This window comes from Leuciscus leuciscus (genome assembly GCF_965113295.1).
Source record: "Leuciscus leuciscus genome assembly, chromosome: 14".
Lineage (NCBI taxonomy): Eukaryota > Metazoa > Chordata > Actinopteri > Cypriniformes > Leuciscidae > Leuciscus > Leuciscus leuciscus.
Genome location: NC_138738.1, coordinates 16226352 through 16247259, shown reverse-complemented (window position 1 = coordinate 16247259; position 20908 = coordinate 16226352). Strand labels below are relative to the sequence as shown.

Sequence of the window (20908 nt, the reverse complement as noted above, 5' to 3'; positions counted from 1 at the left end):
ATATTACTGATCAGTCAATACTGGGTATTTAGCAGGCGATGTTGAATATTTAACTGTAAGATCTTGTTTCTGCTCATTCAAGACAAGTTAAAACTTTGCCTTAAGCTTAGTTGAAACAAGCATACAATATTAAAATAATTTATCAACAAGCTTTATCAAAAAATATTTATAGCAGTAGTATGTGGATTATGAATTCTTATAAACTAAAATGTTTATCTAACTCAGTTTGAGACCGTACACACTAAATCTCCTGTATAATACCACATTTATTATTAAAATCCACTGATTAGAACTATGATAATTTAAAAATAAATAAATAATAATAATACATTTTATTTGAAATGCCTTTCTTATACTCTACACTACAACACATTACAAAAAAAACAACAACAAGCAAAATAGTACATAATACAATATAATATTTATTATTTAAAAAAAATTAAACATCTGTTTTTGGTATTTTTTTAAATAATATATTTTTTCCAATTTTTTTGACAAAATAGTATGTACAATATAAGTTTTTTATTAGTTATTTATAACAATAAAAACATTAATTCGCTTTTTTGAATTGACCAAATCGCATCCCTACATTTTTTACTGAATTCGGAGTAGGCCTATGATATTAGACTATCCTATAATAAAAAATTATGAATTTCAAACCTGAACCAAACATATTTTTATTCAAAGATCGACAGTCTGTCATTAGTCTTTAGTCTGCCACAAAAAACAACAACATTAAAATCATGAACTCAAATGTCATTGTGAAAAAACAATGACTGTTGTAACAGTGTGCGTAAATCAGACCTTTCAGCCTATAGCCTAACAGTAATAAGCCTTATAACAAAATTATTTATTATTACAACTAAATTGTCGGTCATTAAATAAGAAAACTAAATAATTGGGTAGATGATTTGCTTTGTGTAACCCGACATCAGACATTAGGCCCAAGTATTTTTTGCACACAGTGCCGTGACCAATCAATCACTCCTTTACGACTGGCAGCACATTCACTGTCCTCGTGGCTGCTGCAACTTGCGCTCGCTTATCAATGCATATCTAAATTCGCGCCTACGGTATCTTAGAAAAAGAAAAAATCTTAGAACTTAAAAAAAAGATGCTGCAGCCAATGAGCAGCCGGCGGGGGCTGGCTGCAGGATGACTCAACCTCCATAGACAGTTTTTAATGTTTTATCAGACAATAACTACTCAAGATTTTGCTAGTATAATATTCGGGACAATATCTTAGATTTCGGGACTGTCCCGAATTTTTCGGGACGTCTGGTCACCCAATTTGGAGCTGGCCCCCCAATTTGGAGCTGGCCCCCCAATTTGGAGCTGGCCCCATTACGGTTTAGACTAAACAAACGAATGACAGTCCCTTAAAATGTCTGGGGTTTACTAATGAATAAATAATAATTTTCTCGAAAGCATATGTTAACCTGGATTCAGTTCTCAATGCTCCACTCTACAGTAATCCAAATCACCCCTTTCTGCTTCTGAGTCTCTATTAAAAGCCTTAAAACACTATGCATGATGTTATTACCCATGTTGAAGGTTAACATTAGCCACGGTGGCTTATATAGTAAAAGAAAAGCTTTTGGGTGTTACCCTAAAAGATCCAGGCACATGTCTGGGTCCCAAAGGTGTGTCTCTGAAGTGGGCAAACACATGGACACAAACAGGGGGTTCCGTCTGCAAGAAAAACTCCAACGTCACCATCAATAACATACCGCATCCATCTCCTCTCAACAGCTGCCAGCAGGCGCATGCTCTTGTGTATGATTGGAGGTCAGTGATGAATAACACTGGTTGTAAAAATGCTGAACCCAGTGCAAGAAAATTTACCCAACTGCAATTTCTATAGCAGCCTTTTCTGCTAGCCTTCTTTTTGAATGACAAGAAACTTATGAGATTCTGAATAAACACAAATGACCCTGTGGCCTCTATTCATCCGTACACCTGAGTAGAGGAAACGTTCAGAGAACACTGGGATCTGATGGACTACAGTGAATTCCAGCTCATATTAACAATCCAAACCCGTAGAGATCACCCACTGAGAAGAACCGTTCACAGCGGTTCTGTTTACCCTGGCCGAGATGGGTCGGGAAATGTCAGAGCTTTTGATATAATACTCCGTTGCAAGTGGATGAGGTAGAGTTTAAAAGGATAGTTCACCCAAAAAACGAATTTTATTTCTGTAATTATGTATTATGTCTTGTTGTTCCAAACCTGTTAGACGTTCTCTCTCCCGTCCCGTGGAACACAAAATATGATATTCTGACAATTGTGCTTGTCGATCTTTTCCATGCATTTACAATGAATGGGGACTAAAGCTTCGGAATGGATGAAAAGTATAAAGGTAGTCCATACCACTTCTTCAGACATCATATGATAGCTTTTAGTGAAAGCCATTGTTCACTGATAATCTTCATTGGAATTAATGAGTAGAAATCGAGAACCAAATCAGTCCAATTTATGAACTAATTATTCAGTCCCATGTTATGAACGAAGTCAACTAATTTATTAAAAAGATTTGAAAGTAATAGGAAAGATTTTCAGTAAATAACAACAAGATGCACAAAAGTTTGGACTACTTTTATGATACTTTTACGATGGTTTTATTTCCCTTTTTCAAGGTTGAAAGCTTCAATCCTCATTCAATGTAATTGCATGGAAAAAAGCAACCACAATGTTTCCTTTTGTCTCATGGAAGACAAAAAGTTATACGGTTTTGAAAATCATGAGGGTGGGTAAACAATAACTTTTCCTTTAAGGCAAGGTTTCCTAAACTGGGGTGTATGAGTTGATGAAAAGCGAATTAATTACATCATTAAAAAATTTATATTTAAAAACGAAAACAAACAATATTTTGTTCACCTGCATTAACCGACATCACCGTGAATCAGCAAACGTGTTAAAATCTCAGGGAATACTTCAAATAAACAATTTAGGTCAAAGGGGCAAACAAAAAAGTTTGGGAATTCCTGCTTTAAAGGTTCTAGAAGAAAAAGGATGGTATCCAATTAAACAGACAAAAGAGAATTGAGAAAGCAAGGAGCAAAATATGGATACTGAGAAAGAATCAGACAAGATGGGTCTTTCCAACATATGTTAAGCTTTGTTCACCCTCTGCCATGGTTCTCAGTAAACATAACCAGCCATGAGAAGATCACACACAAGGTGGAGATGAGGGCCAGCGATAACAATCATTATTCCTGTCCTCCTTCAACCCCCCTCCAACGTCTGATCTATGAATCGGCACCACCTGCATTCATCACGCTGGCTTTTGACAGACAGCTGGCACCACCTCCAGCCTGCCCACCAGTTACCCAACCAAAGACTTCTTTTGTCACGCTTCAAGCTCCAAGATCGACATCCACAGGAGGGGGGCCACGTAACCAGGCAAGCCCAGGTAGGGTGCCGCCGAGCAGGCCAGAGCGAAGACAAAGCAGCCCTGGAGACTGTACAAATGAATTTAGTCTCACAAGATTTTGTTTAATGTAAAAAGAATGTGTCTACACACACATCTATACAGTATAAATAACGTTCTGACACCCACTCAATTTTCTGTCAACTCTCATGTTTTTTTCCTCATTACATACTCATACACACAACAATAACCTCCATTCATGTGCTCCGTTAGTTTCAAATCAGTAGATCCCAAAGGCATCAGTAGACAATGGTGCTTGGGCCGTCCTCAGAGGAATCCGGGAAAGGGGTATGCAGACAATTAGACAGTGCTAACAGAAACTAAATCTGCCTCTTTGCTGACAATGCCGACCACTCCAGCAGGCCCTTTTCTCGGACTCCTTCAAAGTCCATTGTTGACAGGAAAGCTAAATATTTTTCAAAGGGGCTCAAGACTTATGGAAAATAAGAGCTGATACTTTGAAAATCTGTTTAGATGTGCAGTGACGGCTAGAGGTGCAGATGAGGAAAACTGTATAGAGGGAAACGGTAATGCTCTGATGTTGCTGATGATCTCAGGAGTCTTAATGGAGTTAATCAGGTGTAACATTTTCCGTATAAAGTTCCTTGGGAGAAGTACTGTGAATATATACTGAGTATAACAGAGCTATAAAATTAATATGGATAATTAAGTGCAATAATATTGTATTGTTGAAGAATCTGATAACTGTTTGATTTCATTTTGAAATCTCTTTTTTGATTTTTGATTGCAGATCAAGTTGAGCAAATTTTGTTGAATTATACTTTTAGATACTATAGACTAGACATGTGATAAATTTCCTTTTGATCTCCATTTACTCTCATTGGTATTTGGGAGAAACTACTGAGAACTCATTTGAGATATTTCTTTCTAAAACTAAAACTGATTAATGATACAACAGCACTCTTCTTTACCCACTGCAACATGGAAACAGTCACACATGCATACACATTAAATAAGGACTTTATATTTACTTCTAAATACTAATTCGACCCTTTTTTGCACTTTCACAGCTTTAAGAAAAACATTTACTAGCATTTGAGGGCATTCCTAAAATAAGGTTTTGTTATATTGAGCTAACATCTGAGCATTCTTTTTCCAGAAATGTCATCCCTAGAGTACAGGGATGCTCATAACCTGCATCTGAATTACTATGTACTTAATTCAATGAAGAACCTACTGAATACATTCTGTAGGTCCGCAGGTTGCCCACATTGCCCTTTGACCCACATGTTCTTTGACCTATGATGAACGAACAAAAAAAAAGGGTGTAAAAAAGTTTGTACAAAAACTTGAGTAACAATTTTCTTGATATCTACAACACCTATACTTTAAAAGAGCAGCTCAGCAGTCATTAGTCATTTTAACTCAAATTTGATTACAATACACATAAACTTACTATTTGTAAGTAGTGTTAACATTCTCTTTTCTCAAGCCTACTATAGTAAAATGGTCTGCAGAGTTCAAACTGAGGCACAGATAGTCCAAGCACGAGAGGAACACACTTTGTATGCAAAACCTGATCCAATAAAATCAAATAAAGCCTGGATACAGTGCACATATGACAGAGATATTTGTATCAAATAAAAACAGTTTTTAAAAAAAAACTGTATAGATATACTGTATGTTACTCAGTCATGCGTTATGCACTTTTTCTCACCTCTGTCTCAAGTGTCTCGGCTCAACACATGTCTACAGTTACATTTAGCCCCTCTGTTTTTAACACAGACTTTCTTCTCCAGTGCTCGGCAAACCGGTATTCATGGCCAAGCTAAATGTCTCCAGGCTTCACAGAGCTTTATTCTTGAAGGAGGCGAGCTGAATTTACAATGTGAGCTGAAGGTTGACCCGCAGGATGTGCGGGTACAGACTTTGCCTGGGTGAACCAGGAGAACCCGAACGCCACAAGTCAGGCGTGATTTACTGAGGCGGGATACAGACTGTGACTGCATGAGAAGCCCATGTTACATGAGACAGAAGATACATTTTAACTCCAATTTACCAAAGAAGGAACAACAATATATCAATATTACTGTGCATGGTGGAGAAAAGTGGCTTTTTGACCACAAAATCACTTAAACCGATTCTGAGAATGAGGGGTTTAGAGAGTCGTTGTATTATAGTGTTTGGCCAAGTTCACTGCTTAATAAATTGAGCACTGTGTGTATGTGGCTTAAACACAAGGCTTTGTTCGGTCTTATGAGTTCATAGTTTACATAAAAAGGTCATTTTCATCAGGAAAATGCCAGCCAACTTAATTTTTAAACCCAGCCTCCCAAGGATCATAAACAGAGGATATTCTTGGCTTAAGAACCTGCAATGGAAAAGTAATTTAAACAGAACAAACCCGAACCAACACAGAGATAGTTTGGTCTAAAAATCCTCCTAATCCAGGTTCACACATAATATTATAAGGCACCCACATGACACAGTAGCACTTTTTCACCATTCAAGCTAAATGCATTCAAGCATGTTGTGTTGATGTCTGCTCAAAATTTAAATGCAGTTTAGCTATAAAGTTTAAAAAGGGTTTCTAAAAAGCTTAATAATGATCAAATTGGTCATATTTTACTCAGTCGATAGATGGATGGATATCCATTGACAAGGCTATTGGTAGATTATCAAGGATATTGGTAGAAGTATGCTAATGTATAAATGCATGTATTAATGCACGCAAACAAGCCCTAACAAAAATACATATGCCGTAAAAGTAATTTCAAGGCTTCTGTTTTTCGAGTGAAAACCTGTTAGTGTGGTAATGACAAATGAATGACAACGAACCACTGTTGTCTATCACTCAAGCACACACACACACGAATGTGGCCACACACAAAGGCGATTGAATGTGCACACATATACACACATACACACACACACGGTCAGTGCTGCAGATGTTTGAGTCTGGGTTGTGTTTGCTAGGATCTGGTAAGTCTTTCCATTCTGTTTTCTTTGTCCAGTGTTACCTACATTCTGATGACATGGTCAACATGCCAGGACTATGAGTACTGATCATTTCTCTCTCATTCACTTATTCCCTCCAAACCCACCTAGTTCAACCATACTCTAGTCAAGAGATTCACAATATATCATGAAAATATCAGTTATCAGCCAGTATAGTAATTTATTATTTATTGCCATGTTTCGATACTTGATATTTAATCAGGCGATATAGGATATATAATTGCTCAGTAGTATAAAATGTAAAATGTCTAATGTAAAAAACAAAACAAAACAAAATAGAGTAACCCAGTACAAAATAATGTGATTTTTCTTGCCTTGCTTCCAAATACTAATCATAATTCCCTCTACACAGTTCATCTATTCTAATCCAAAAGTTAAAATAAATTTGTTTCTATTTTGGATGGGTTGTTTCTATCTTCTCTCGTCTGCCAGATGAGCTGAGGGTTGTGTGAGCACTTGTAAGGCATGTTATGGACTACATTTGTCAAGTGTGCTAAGTGTCAGTGCAGTCTCCCCTATCTCTCACACTACTGCAGGGACAAGTTCTTTCCGCTAATCAGGAGACAAGACGAGGACTGGCAAGTGATCCTATCAGTGTGTCCATTCCTCCATGACATATTTCTTGTGGCGTACTGCATTCTAATGGAAACTCAACTATGTGTATAAGGACAAACATATAATACCATTCAAAAGTTTGGGGTCTGTAAGATTTTTCTTTAATGTTTTTGACAAAAAAAGTATCTTATTTTATTAAGTCATTTATTTGATCTAAAACACAGTAAAAACAGCAATATTGTGAAATATTATTCAAATTTAAAATGACTGTTTTGTATTTTAACATATTTTTAAATGCAATTTATTCCTGTGATGGCAATTAGCATCATTACTCCAGTCTTCAGTGTCACATGATCCTTCAGAAATCATTCATGCTGATAACAATAATTGTTTCTTGGTACTAAACCAAATAAAAATGTCTTATTATTATCATCACAGGTTGTTGCTTAATATTTTAGTGGAAACTGCGATAAATTTTTTTCTCTCACAAAGTTCAAAAGCATTTATTTTAAATGGAAATCTTTTGTTACATTATAAATGTCATTACTGTAACATTTGATCAGTTTAATGAATCCTAGCTGAATAAAAGTACTTCTTTAAAAAACAACTGTCTAGACTAAATGTGACATTATCCAAAATACCTTTGAGAACCAGGTTTGGGCAAAATCCCTTTCAAATCATAAGTGTGGAATTGAATTGAATTGAATCTAATTGGTCACACTCCAATGGAATTTGAATTTGAAATCAAAGTAAGAGACTTTCAAACAAGCTTTTGTGAAGCCGACATTCATATTTTTCTTGACCAACTTTGCTTCATACTCAGCTTACTTTTAGCTTGAGCTTGCAAGCAGACGAATCCATCTCTCGTCTGAAGCTCTGTTTGTGAGTGATTTCTCTTAATTTCACGGATGGGAAAACAAGAAAGCATGCAAAGTGGGGGGAAAAATCCCTCATCTGCTAAAAAACGACACTTAAGGGTCTACCCGGCTAAAGCGGAAACACAGATGGTGTTTCCACAATGTAGAAAGCTCGAAGCCAACCCGCAGAGAACTTATAAGCCCGAAAAACATGTAAATCAGCCGTTTATGACAGTTAAGGTACGCAAAGAGACAGACAGGTGTCAGAAAAGGCCTATAGTATTTCCCTTTTTTCCCTTGAGGTTTCAGACACCCTGCTGTCTCTGGGGGCCTTTGGCTTCAAGTCCCACCAACATGGGGGGAACGAATCCTTTGAAGAGCACCCCCTCGTAAAAACCCTTCCTTAAACGGTCTACAGATTCACGTCATGCCAATCAAGTAGCACTGCAAAGTTCAGAGTTATTCTCATGTTAGAGAAAGAAAAAAACAGGGAGCCTCTTTTCAAAACTTACCACTGGCTGATCAAGGGTGGGCAGGACAGCCTCATCCCTCCTACCTCTTTATTGATTTCTTGCTTTCAACAAAGAATCAGAGTTTATGTCTAGTCCTTTCTCCTTCTTATAACTTCCTGTCTATGCAGGAAACACAAATTTCTAGTTGCGGCTACTTGTCTTGAAGTAGTCTACTCTTTCGAGGCAGAGCACCCAGCGGGTTTTGCAATGTACAACCCTGAAGCGGAGGGTTCCATTTCAACGGACTGCTGCAATTTATAATTTCTATTACCTTTCTAAAGTATGACCATTAATAAAACATCTTCACCCCCTCCCCTTCCTCGTCCTCCTGTAGTTTTGTTCTCCATCACCCTGTTTTTTCCCTCCATTTCCTTCAGAAGCACCCCCTCAGGTCTTTTGTGCCCTTTTTCACTGGAGAGCTGCAGCTGCCTTCAATGTTCTGCAGATCTCCCTGTTTGCTTTCCTTGAAAACATGGCAGCGGTGGAATAATTGAATCCCACGGCTGAAGCCAGGGGATTCATAACGCTGCAGTTAGTACAGCGTGCCGTTTAATATGTCAATCTAGTACTAGAAGCATGTGGATTCCTTTTAAATATTTGTACAGTGAGGTGTGAAGCAAATCTCTGACTGAGATGAAACAAGCAGTCAGACCTTCTCTAATGAAGCATGGCCCCGCTGCTTCTGATAGTCTAAAAATAGGCCAATTCGTAGCCTAGTGACTTCTATGTTTTTCAAGTGACTGCTTAATCCAAATGTTTTGCATTATATATTAACCAACTCTAGTTACAGTTGCTACAACCTTATTATTCACAATTGTTTTAATCCCACAAAAATATATTTTTAACTAAAAATAATAATAATTTAAAAAAGCACATTGTCATCACTTCGTTTCAACTTCATATTATCCTTCTCCCATCAAACCTAAGGACAATGCAATGAAAGTGATTTATACTTCGAAGAACAACAAGAAAGTCAAATGTAAAAAATAACTTAAATTTCTACTATTTATCATGCAAAACTCTTAGAAAAGAGCAACTCAGTCATTCTGCTAAACTTCTCCTTTTGTGTTTCACAGAAGAAAGAAAATAATACGGGACTGCACAACATGAGAGTGAGAAAGGATATTGTTTCCATTCTATTGTGCTGCTTTTCTACATAAACATGAGTTAGAGGGATATGTTTGACCATGGCGAGAACTGCTTATGCGTTTAAAAACTCGCATGCACAAATTAAAAGCTAACCTTTAAAAAAAAAAAAAACATCTCTAGATCTTGCGACTTGCGTTCTGTGTAAATGGTCTACTATGTGATTGAAAATGTATTTTACAGCAGTAAAAGGTAGGTAAGTTCTCAACCTATTGAACTACCTACCAGGAGTCAAACAGAGTGGTACTAACATCTGGCCATTTCATTCCTTTCATTACTTACATTAGTAAAATTGGGTCTGCTGGTGTGAAAAAGTACAATCCTGCCAACCACAGACTGGGGGCAAAACAAAAAGACCTTAAAGGGATAAACCCACTCACCCTCATGTCATTCATCTTCGGAACACAAATTAAGATCTTTTTGATGAAATCTGAGAGCTTTCTGTCCCTCCACACACAGCTAAGCAACTTCCACTTTGACACTTCAAAAAGTGCATACAGAGAACGTTTGAGCTTCAGCAAGAACCAATGAGGTTCATTCTTGTGTTACGCAGCACGTTTGAGCTTCAGCAAGAACCAATGAGGTTCATTCTTGTGTTACGCAGCACGTTTGAGCTTCAGCAAGAACCAATGAGGTTCATTCTCGTGTTACGCAGCACGTTTGAGCTTCAGCAAGAACCAATGAGGTTCATTCTTGTGTTACGCAGCACGTTTGAGCTTCAGCAAGAACCAATGAGGTTCATTCTCGTGTTACGCAGCATGTTTGAGCTTCAGCAAGAGGTTTGTTATAGCATATCAAGCAGGTGCGGTTGAGCTTCTCTTTATGTTTGCTGATCAATGTTTATATGTGAATAAAAGCCTAAAGTAGCCTAAACTACTCAATTCATATGGATTAGTTTTACAAAATATTTATGAACTTTTTGAAGCATCAAAGTGGTAGTTGCTTAGCTGTAAACTGAGGGACAAAAAGCTCTCAGACTTCATCAAAAAATATCTTCATTTGTGTTCTTTAGATGAACAAATGTCTTATGAGTTTGGAACGACATGAGGGCAATTAATGACAGAATTTTAATTTTTGGGTGAAGTATCCCTTCAAAATCTCCTCTGTAATATCTGTTTTGACGGAAGAACAGTCCAAAGCTTCTCAAATGGGTGCATATTTCCTGTCCAGAGGTAGACAAAGAAGGAAAAAGTGTATTTGGAAAAGCTGTCTGAGCGGGAGAGAGACATACCAAAAAGAAAAAAAGAAACATAGCCAGAAAGAAACAGAAGCACTCTGATCAGCCAATAAGATCACAGCATTTTTTGAGTACCATTTTGTAAAATACTGTACTGTAGTCACTAATTTCCAACCACTTATGTAACAAACACCGATTAATCAAGATTATTGCTATTAAAGGACCACAGCATTATAACAGTTTTTTGGTTTCCATTCCAAGTTTGCAATTGATGTCTACATCTGTATTTCATCGTATTTCTTACTCTTTAAAAAAATATGCACCAAGATTAAAAGATGGAGATGAAGTTATCAGTATGCTGATAAGAACACATTTGTCATGCTCTATTAGTTATGCTTTGCTTATAACATCAAAGCTTAAAGCTTAACAGATGCTTTAAAAAGACCTTCAGATGATACATTTCCCCCTTCAACTCAATTTTTCTTCTCCAGACATGTGCAGCAAGTTCAGTCAAACTGATAGCGGATAGTTTAAAACCAACAAAACTTTTTCTATGCTTTCTCCAAGTTTTCCATGCTTTCTTCAAGGCTCAAAAGAGCTGTGAAATATGCTTCACATAGATTATTTTTGGCCTAGCTTCTTCAAGAAGAGGTGAAAATGGCTTTACCTTCTGAGAAATATCTCATCTCAAGCTGTGCTTGCCAGAAATTTCAGCCTTGTTATCTTAATCTCTGTTTCGGTGTTATCACGTCCTGTTAGTTTTGGAACATGCTTCAATATAGGTGTAAATCTAAACTGAAAAACAACATCACACATGCTGAGAAATGCCAAGCACTGTCGGCATCATGCTTTATGTTCGTATCACTCAGAGACTGAGGGCTGAGTGATGCGGAAAACAGTATTCAGACCTGTGGACACACATCCAAATGCAGATGTTAAAGCTGAGTGGACAAGCTTTGGCAGACAGCCAAACACTTTTACTTGCTTACAGAACCCCTTTGGCCTGGTCTCTGGAAAGGAAAATGGACAATCAATTAGGAGGGACTTGTGGGACAGCAGTGGCCGGTGTAAAGCCCTTATGGCATTATAGCTGGGAATATTTTACAATTTTTTTCCAGACTGTGTGAGGTGCTTGAAGACCAGAAGAGAATGTTTTGACTTTTTTTCTTGTAGAAAAGGAAGATACATTTCTAGAATACTTTATTGCAATTGGTCAATCACAGTTGTCTTAGGTCAAATATTTTTGTTTAATGAGCACTCTACGTTTGTCCTTGGCAATCAGTCAAGTACACTGTGCTGGTTTCATGTATTTTTGTAGTTTCTTCTAACATCATAAAATTATTTAAACTTAAAGGGATAGTTCAAGAAAATACTGTCATTAATTACTCACCCTCATGTCGTTCCAAACCCGTAAGACTTTCGTTCATCTTCAGAACACAAATGAAGATCTTTTTGATGAAATCTGAGAGCTTTCTGTCCCTCCATTGACAGTTATGCAACTGACACTTTGAACGCTTCAAAAAGTTCATAAAGAGATCATAAAACTAATCCATGAATTGAGCAGTTTAGTGCTGTGTAACACGAGAATGAACCTCATTGGTTCTTGTGGAAGCTCAAACATGCTGCGTAACACATGAGAATGAACTTCATTGGTTCTTGCTGTAGCTCAAACGTGCTGCGTAACACCAGAATGAACCTCATTGGTTCTTGCAGAAGCACAAACATGCTGTGTAACACACGAGATTGAACCTCATTGGTTCTTGCAGAAGCTCAAATGTCCTGTGTAACACGAGAATGAACCTCATTGGTTCTTGCTGAAGCACAAATGTGCTGCATAACACGATAATGATTTAATGCATCCTTGCTGAATAAAAGACCTCAAACATCAAATGCAATCCATCCCAAGTGGTAAATACTGGTGTTTACCTACACCAAGATGGTAAAATTTGACTACAAGCTCAAACTTGGACACCAGTGACTCACAGTCACTTTGTTATTGCACGTATCTCAGCACACCATGAAACCGCTGCTAATTGCTTTCATATTACTAAGCATCCAGGCGATCTTGGGGTCCGTCCAAGACCACCTTCAAGATGAGAAACAGTGCGAGTTGTGCATGCAACTTCCACTTTGAGGAGAGAAAATGGAGAGAAAGAGAAACTACAAGCATATTCGTGGTTGGAGCTTTTTTTAGGGAAATAAAATAATAGACTCAGAAGTGTTGACAGCAGTAAAAATTGAGAGGGTATTTTATTGCCTTCTGAGGATGGATTAATGTCATAATCTTGGTGAAAGATTCAGTGACCTGCTGCAAGTGTAATATACACTACTGAAGCATAGTGTTTTCATTTCTCCACAAACCTGAGGGATCTGCTGTCTAGTTATTTTCAGTCAATAGGAGGAAGTGAGAAAAAAATTCTAACTTATGCTCTTACTCTTATATATGTATGTTTACCCAAAATATTGAAGCAATCCAAAAGCTTCCAGAGAAAAATTATTAATTGCAACACTTTAAGTGCCACGACTCAATTCACAAAGTCTGACACGCTTTGTGTTTCATAGCAAAGTGCTGCACTGTTATCATTTACATGTGTGAATCGCGTCTCATCAGCTCGGTTAACAAACTGCATCTCTGCATTTGCTGGGAGTTTGGTTGGCTTATAACATTCATCTGGGAACGCAACATGCACCATTTAATCAGATTTGTAACGTAAATCATTTATAAACCTACGCCAGCAAAGGAGAATTCATAAATATGTTTCTAAATATACAAATAGTTGTTTATCGCAATTTCAAAATAAACGTTCAAACCCTCGCTCTGAGTTTGTATGTTTTGATGTCCACAATGTTCTTGTTCAAGAAATTACAGTGGCTGTGGCATTTCTATCGTAAAGTAGCCAAATATTAAAGAACATTTGAATTAAATGTTGTTTGGCCAGACTTAAACAAGATCATGCTGTAAAGTGTAAAAACAACAATCTCCAGGCTGTTTGTGCCCTCCTTGGGCATTTGTTATAATACATAATGTACATAAGTTGATTATGTTTTTATTAAATATATGACATGTGCATACACACACACACTTAAAAATATATGTATTTTAACAGTGCTGTTCAATAAAACCATATGATTACTTGCTTTTGATACTTTGCTTGAACTAATTATTTTTGCCTCACTGTTATTATATGTATTTTAAGTCATTTTAAAGACTGTTCACTTAGGTCCATTTGTATTACCACAAAAAAATATTATCTGATAACTCGATTGATAGTCAAAATGATCGATCAATCCCTCGATTACCAGAATAATCGTTAGTGACAGCCCTAGAAAACATTTCAAAATGCACCTGCATTCGTCTTTCAGTCGAATAAAAGTATTTTTTTCATTGAATATGTCTCGTTCTCGTGAACCCAATATTGTATATCGTCTCGTGAGCTAAGTGTATCGTCATACCCTTACTACAGACAAAAACAAAAAGTGCCATAAATGTGGTCTATATGACTTTTGTGCTATATTAAAAAAATAAAAAAATAAAAAAGTTCAATTTCACTACAATACATAATTGCAGTTGAAGAAACTGGAAATCAAAAGATCTATAATTACCAGGCAGAATTTTTTTTTTTTTTTTCTTATACTTTTTTCCCACTGGCAATTTGAAGGCAAATAATAACAATAGACTTGTCATACCAGCTTTAGTGTTTTGACATGCTATAAAACAGTAATGAATCAAACTAAATGTGCCTCCCATTTGAAATCGACAGTCCAGTGGTGCATGTCTGAAATAATAACTCAAAATGTCGGTAATAGGCCCGTTCACCCTGTAAAGTGGAGCCAAATTTCATGCCAGGCCACAGATGCTGCTGAAGTTTTATACGTTTAATTACACAACAGAGCAGCATGCATGTAAACAGATGTAAACAGCATGTAAACAGCAATTTCAATAAACGGCTTCAGGTCCATTTAATATGGAATTTTTGTGCAAAATAGGTGAGAATGTTTGCATAAGTGTAACATAAAAGTGTAACTTAAAAAACATGTTTGATTAAATAGAATAACGAACTGATTTGTACAGGTGTAAAAAGAGTGGAATAATGAAAGCCTACTCTTTACTAGCTTCTGCTTTACTCACCGCTGCCCCCTTCACTTGACCTCATTCCTCTGTTTAGTTGAATATCTCATCTGCCAGTTTCCTAGTCAAGTAAATCTCTTTTGTAGTGAAGTGGGCTGTATATCTAAAGCAATGAGAGTATTAAGTCCTCACATTTACTCCTGCTTCCTCTCTCAGCATGTCTTTGACCCTGCCGCTTTGCAGTAGTTAGAGGCTGATACATCAGTCAGGCCAATTAATCAGACAATATTTGGACCATTTTGAGATAAACAATGAACACTGTGAAATTATATATATTTTTTATTTAGTAAATGGATAATGCCATTTTGTTTCTAACATTAGTAAGTGAGATTTAATATGTAAATATAATATGTAAATTCATTTATATTTGAATTTAGTTCTTGCTAGATTTGTTGGATTGCCAATTTGCTATTAAGTGCAATTATAATTTCTTTGGTCATTATCCACCCTGCACTCTAGATATTGTCATCGTCCATTAAAAATAAAAAAATAAATAAGGAATTCATATAAAAACTTTTTTTTTTTAAATCCATAAATTCTCTAAACCGCTTGAAGAGTTGCGGGGATGCTGGAGCCTACTAAAATTAATAACTAATAAATCACTACTAATAATATAATATATATTTCCCACAATATGCATAAAGTTGCATATAGCACAGCCTGAATGATGTCCATGTCACAGAGAAACAAGACATCAGGGCTCTCAATAGCTGAACATTATTTTGGTCAATGCCCCAAAATATAGAAAGTGCATCTGTGGTTAAAAAAAAAAAAACATCCAAAAGGAAATGAAATAACTGTTAACGTGGAAATCTAAAAGAGCAGGTTCAAACAACTATTTCCACTGGGACCCGGAGAAGACATTCCTACTGAATAAAATTTCCATCTAAGTTAGCATTGATGAGATTCCTCTCTCCCACAGGCAAACACACAGTGCAGCCACATGAGTGGTGCTGTATTTCATAAACATGAAAAATACATGTAGGCTACAGTAGTTTGTGGGAGACTACGGTCAGTGCTCGTCATTGTTGAGGAAATGACACAAGGCACAATAATAGTCAGAGGTGATGAACAGTCCCTTCAGCCGTTGTTGCTGAAGATATCAGTAGACTGACTCAGGGTTGATTCACAGATCTATGGGGTCTGTCTTTGAGAGCAGTTTAGACAGCACAAGCTTCATAGTGTTTCCTCTATGTGCACATAGCTGGGCAGAGGTCTCATAGACTTCTGTGGCCTGTTTGGCTTCCAATCACAAAGCATTAGGGAAATGGAGCTTTTTATTTCAGATTCCATGGTCGGTGTGGTCAAGTAAGTCATTTCTGCTTTGCCACAGAGTAAGAGAGCTAAATGAATGAGTTGAGAAGGAAAGAGACAACAACTAAACCAAAGGAAAAAGAGATGCGGAGTATGGAGGAACAAAAGGGCTAACAGTCTCCCTTAAATCATTTTTGTTTTTTTCTGTTTTTAATTGATTTATATGGCATTTTATTGAATATTTATGGTGCAACATAATTTGCATTCATGTAAACATAAAGGCAACTAGAGTGAGGTTTTTGTACAATGTTGGGGTAACGCATTACAAGTAACGCAAGTTCCGTAATCAGATTACTTTTTCAAGTAACTATTACATTAACGCATTATTATAAATTTCACTTTTTTCAAATATGTAATGCAAGTTACTTTGTTTTGCCATTCATTGACTGACACCTCTCCTGTCCCCATGTTGAGAGAAATCGGGAGTAACGCAGAGGAGTTGTGTGCGCTGTGTAAACATGATGGACTAAATGTGAGCAGGCATTTACTCATCTCACTGGCACAAAAACAGATTCAGTATTCATCAAAATGATATGCAAACTCAGAATATTACACAAACCTGCAATAATTAAATATGCTAAATAAAACAAATATACTTTATGTATTTAACCTCACTTTATTAACCAATGTCTTTGCTGCTGACCTTTTATGATCCAATTCAACCATACTAATAAACAACAATTACTTTAGTTAAAATCCCATTTGTCTTTCTTTCTTTCTTTCTTTACTGCCAAAAATGTAACTTTAATGCAAGAGTAACACATTACTTTCCATAAAAAAAGTAACTAATTAACGCAATTAGATACTATTTTTAGGAAGTAACGCAATATTGTAACACATTTAAGTGCATACTTATTCTAAATAACTGCATCATTCACCAATTGACGATTCAACAATTATCTATTAATTTAATTAAAAACAATTAAAATTTCATTTAAAACTTCAGCCATTTCATAACCTCTTAAGTAGTTTTTTGTTTTTGTTTTTAGTGAATGTAAACCATGGAGCTACAATCCTTTATTTCAACACCTTAGATTTTCTCTGCTGGTCTCTAACAAAGCCTACCAACATTTAATGGTCCTTTGGCTTTTGTCCTGAAGCAACAGAGCAAACAGTAACTTGTGTTTAATTGTGACCCACTGGCAGCGACAAGCATACAAAAAACAGCCTAAACAAACAAACAGTAGTTTAAAATCTCTTTGTTTGACTGCAGCATGTTTGTAAAGGTCTGTAAAAGGCAAAAGACGAAAGGCCTTACGTATCCTCATTCCTAAACAGCATCAAACAAACTACCACACAACTCAAATTTCAAATGCTCAATAGTTGCTGACAACAGATAATATTATTTAAACACAATCTTTAATGAATATAGATTTATGTAAAGAGTGGGACTTACAAAACAAGAGGCCGAGGATCTTTCCAATTCTTTTTATTTTGCATGAGGAGCATTACTGCGGCTGAAGTCAGCTTGTTAAACCTAAATCACTTCAACAGGGCTAATCATCACAGTCTTGAGCATTTCTTACCTACAGGATCAGTGCCGGCCCGAGCCTTTTGGGGGCTCTAAGCAGAATTTGATTTGGGGGCCCCCTCCCACCACGCAGTCACCTGTGCTTGACGATTATTGACACAAATTTCACGCAATAATGTTACATTACAAATTAATACAATTAGGTTATGTATTAATACAAAATAAATACTTAATAAAAATAGATACTAAAAAAAGTTAGTAACTTTTTCTTTACTCTTTTACTAACTCTTTGAAACTTCTGAAAACAAACTGTCACAAAACATATCTAAAAAAATTTTTTGCAAAATATCCTCCAACGTTTTGCAACACTTTGCAGTTTGAATGATGTCTTGTATGAACATGACAGAGTATGTTTTTATGTTTCCACTGTTCGAGCGCGCCCGCGCCTCACACACACACACACACACACACACACACACACACACACACACACACACACACACACACACACACACACACATTCCAGCATTGCAATCTTCACATCGCAGCCTGTTCGTTATAGCCGTAATAAAATATAATAATAAAATAGTCAACCTAACATAATTATACAAATTACACTGCTCTGTTTAAATAGTCAGTTGAACAATTCATACTGTGAATAAAGAAAAGTTTACCATCCAAATCCATCGCGAATGTTGAAACATTTTGATTCTGAGAGAGATACGTGAGCCCAACGCCGCTTACTTTCACTTTCGCTTTAAATTATTTCGTTTTCGGCTTGTTTATAGTTAGTCTTTTATTCTTGTTCTGTTCTGAATATCATTACATTTAAAGGATAAATCATTGATCAAATCAAATTTTTGTGACATGGCTTAACATTACCGTGACTGCGCACAAATTGTCTATGCACGCGAGGTTATGCGCATGACTCAAACACTGGCAGACACAGCAGCAGTTGTAGGCAGGTATATTGATCATGAAATCAGATTTTTCTTGTCTTGAATTATTAATCCTTTCATTCATTTATGTCACTTGTTAATTAGGCTAATATGTAAAAAAAAAAAAAAAAACTCGATTGGGGGCCCCCTGGTGGCGAGGGGGCCCCAAGCAGCCGCTTAGTTCGCTTATGCCTCGGGCCGGCCCTGTACAGGATCTACGTTTCTAGCAACTTACAATAATTACCAAACAGCAAGGAATCAAAAGAAATCAAAACATAGGCTACTTAAAGAGCTTATTGGGTCTCCTAAAGAGCAAGCCCCCCCAAAATAGTTTAATTAGACGGAAAAAGCAAAAGATTTAGACATGTTTAAATATTTTAACTAAATTCAAAATTAATAGTTGGCCTATGAACTGAATTCTGCAAGGGATTAGTTATGTTAACATTGTGCAGTGTCTAAAACCCATAAAATGAAATGTTCCGAGATCTGGATTGCACAGTTTTAACAATCCCAGTGAGCGCATACACACATAAACACACAAATACGCATTTGCACATGAACTTAAATAACCTGACACCTCTCCCCACTTGAGCCACAAACAGTGCAAGGAGCATTCAATCATTTCAGCAAAGTCAGAAAACCACAGTCTGTGTAGGTCAGACAAAACACTTGTGTAAAATAATTTCTGCATATACAAACAAACGCCTAATGGCGACATTTCCAGGTTCTACAGACAGATCATCATGAACGCCTCTGCTCTAAGAAGACCCGATTTCCATGCAGCTGGTGTCAATATATTTGCATTTCTCTCTGAAGACATAAATGGCTGATAGATCAACTGCAATAACACATTAAAAATACAAGACCATTGATTTAAAGGAACCCAGTCGGATTTAAATTAAGACGTTTAATCAAAAATTAAATATAAAAAAACTGCAATTTTAAGAAATGTTCCATATTGTGATGTGACGGTGAGGCAAGAGAAAGCCCAAACTGTCAATTTAATTCCTTTAGGCCTTTTTTTTTTGCACTAAAAACAGCATGGGTGAACATCAGAACTCTTGCCAGGGCTGAGCTGTCCATCACGCTATGTGAAAACTTCCATTTGGATCTCAGCGACCATTTCAGATCACTAGGTACAGTGCAGGACCAGCAACTAAAAAACATGCATAAATCCAATAAAAGCGCGATTAGACTGAAACCCCATAGTGAAGCCAATGCCAAAAAAAATCCTTTACAAATGGCTTAATCATCTACGAGTATGTGGGCGCATGAGTATAAGCAGCAACACCTAAAATATGTTTTTCAAAATAAGCTAACCTTAGTAACATCCACTTCCATCACTCAAGTGACTAATGCAATTTCAGAGCCAGATTTTGACTACTAGGCCACATTATTTGGGCAGAAAAAAAAATGTTCCAAGACTGACAGCGAGACCGAATTATGAATGTACAAAGCTCTCCTCAGAGATAGAAACCTGACGCTGTCAAGACCAGCACTGTGCGAAGGAAAAGAGAGAAATCTCCCAGATGACTGATACTTTGCACATATATTTTCATTTTTAAAGCAAATATCAATCTCCGACTGAACAGGCAGTAAAGGTTAGGTATTTATGAGCTCACTGGGAGTGTGGCAGGTACAAAGGCCCAACTGTGGGCAGCAAGAAATTTGCCAGTCTTTATGCATTGAGGGTTAGTTGAGTCCTTAATACAACGTAAACAGGCTTTAGAGCTTTACTTTCCGACACATTTACAGCTAAAATTAAAAAGCCATGTTTCATCATGCCCTCTAAAATGTGAAATGTAGCATATCCTGGCACATTACATTGGGCAGGCAAGGGAAAGTAATTAGGCTATTTGATAAGTGTTGGCAGACGTCTGATCTCTTAGATAATCGTGGCAGCTCATTTCCTATTATATTCATTGCAGACCTTTTGGCCTGTGATTTATATTACCATTAGCATTTTTCAGGCCATTGACCAAAAAGACGAAGAGAAAGGTGGGTAAGACTTATCTTAATATCCATAATGCAATATACTGCGACAAGCTATAAAAAGATCAAGATAACCAAGTACTGACAAAAATAAATATGATATTTTTGCCAGATGTGGGCATCCATTTTAGATGATGAAAAATAGTAAAACACTATTTTTTTTTTAAGTTTAGAGCATGCCATGTAAACACCATAAAAATGATAAATAAATGAACAAGACATAATTTTTCCAATTATATGGATAAATATAATTGAAAATGTTTCATTAAAAAAAAAAAAGAAATAGGCTGAAAATGTTTCCATTGCCATACAGTAAAGTATAGTGACCTTCCACTATAACGATATTCTATATTACTCTGATGCCACTTCATATTTTTATCAAGATTTTAATTTTTTTTACATAAAAAT

The 20908-nt window shown here is 36.5% G+C and overlaps 1 protein-coding gene and 1 long non-coding RNA gene across 2 annotated transcripts in view; one reads left to right on the top strand and one right to left on the bottom strand.

Moving 5' to 3' along the window:
* The window catches only part of ror1 (receptor tyrosine kinase-like orphan receptor 1), a 110649-nt gene that overhangs the window by 85999 nt on the left and 3742 nt on the right, over window positions 1-20908 (bottom strand). The window lies entirely within an intron of this gene.
* LOC309473845 lies at window positions 1323-14166 on the top strand. The gene is made up of 2 exons (XR_014197105.1): window positions 1323-7503; window positions 7543-14166. It is a non-coding gene; the product is annotated as an uncharacterized lncRNA (long non-coding RNA).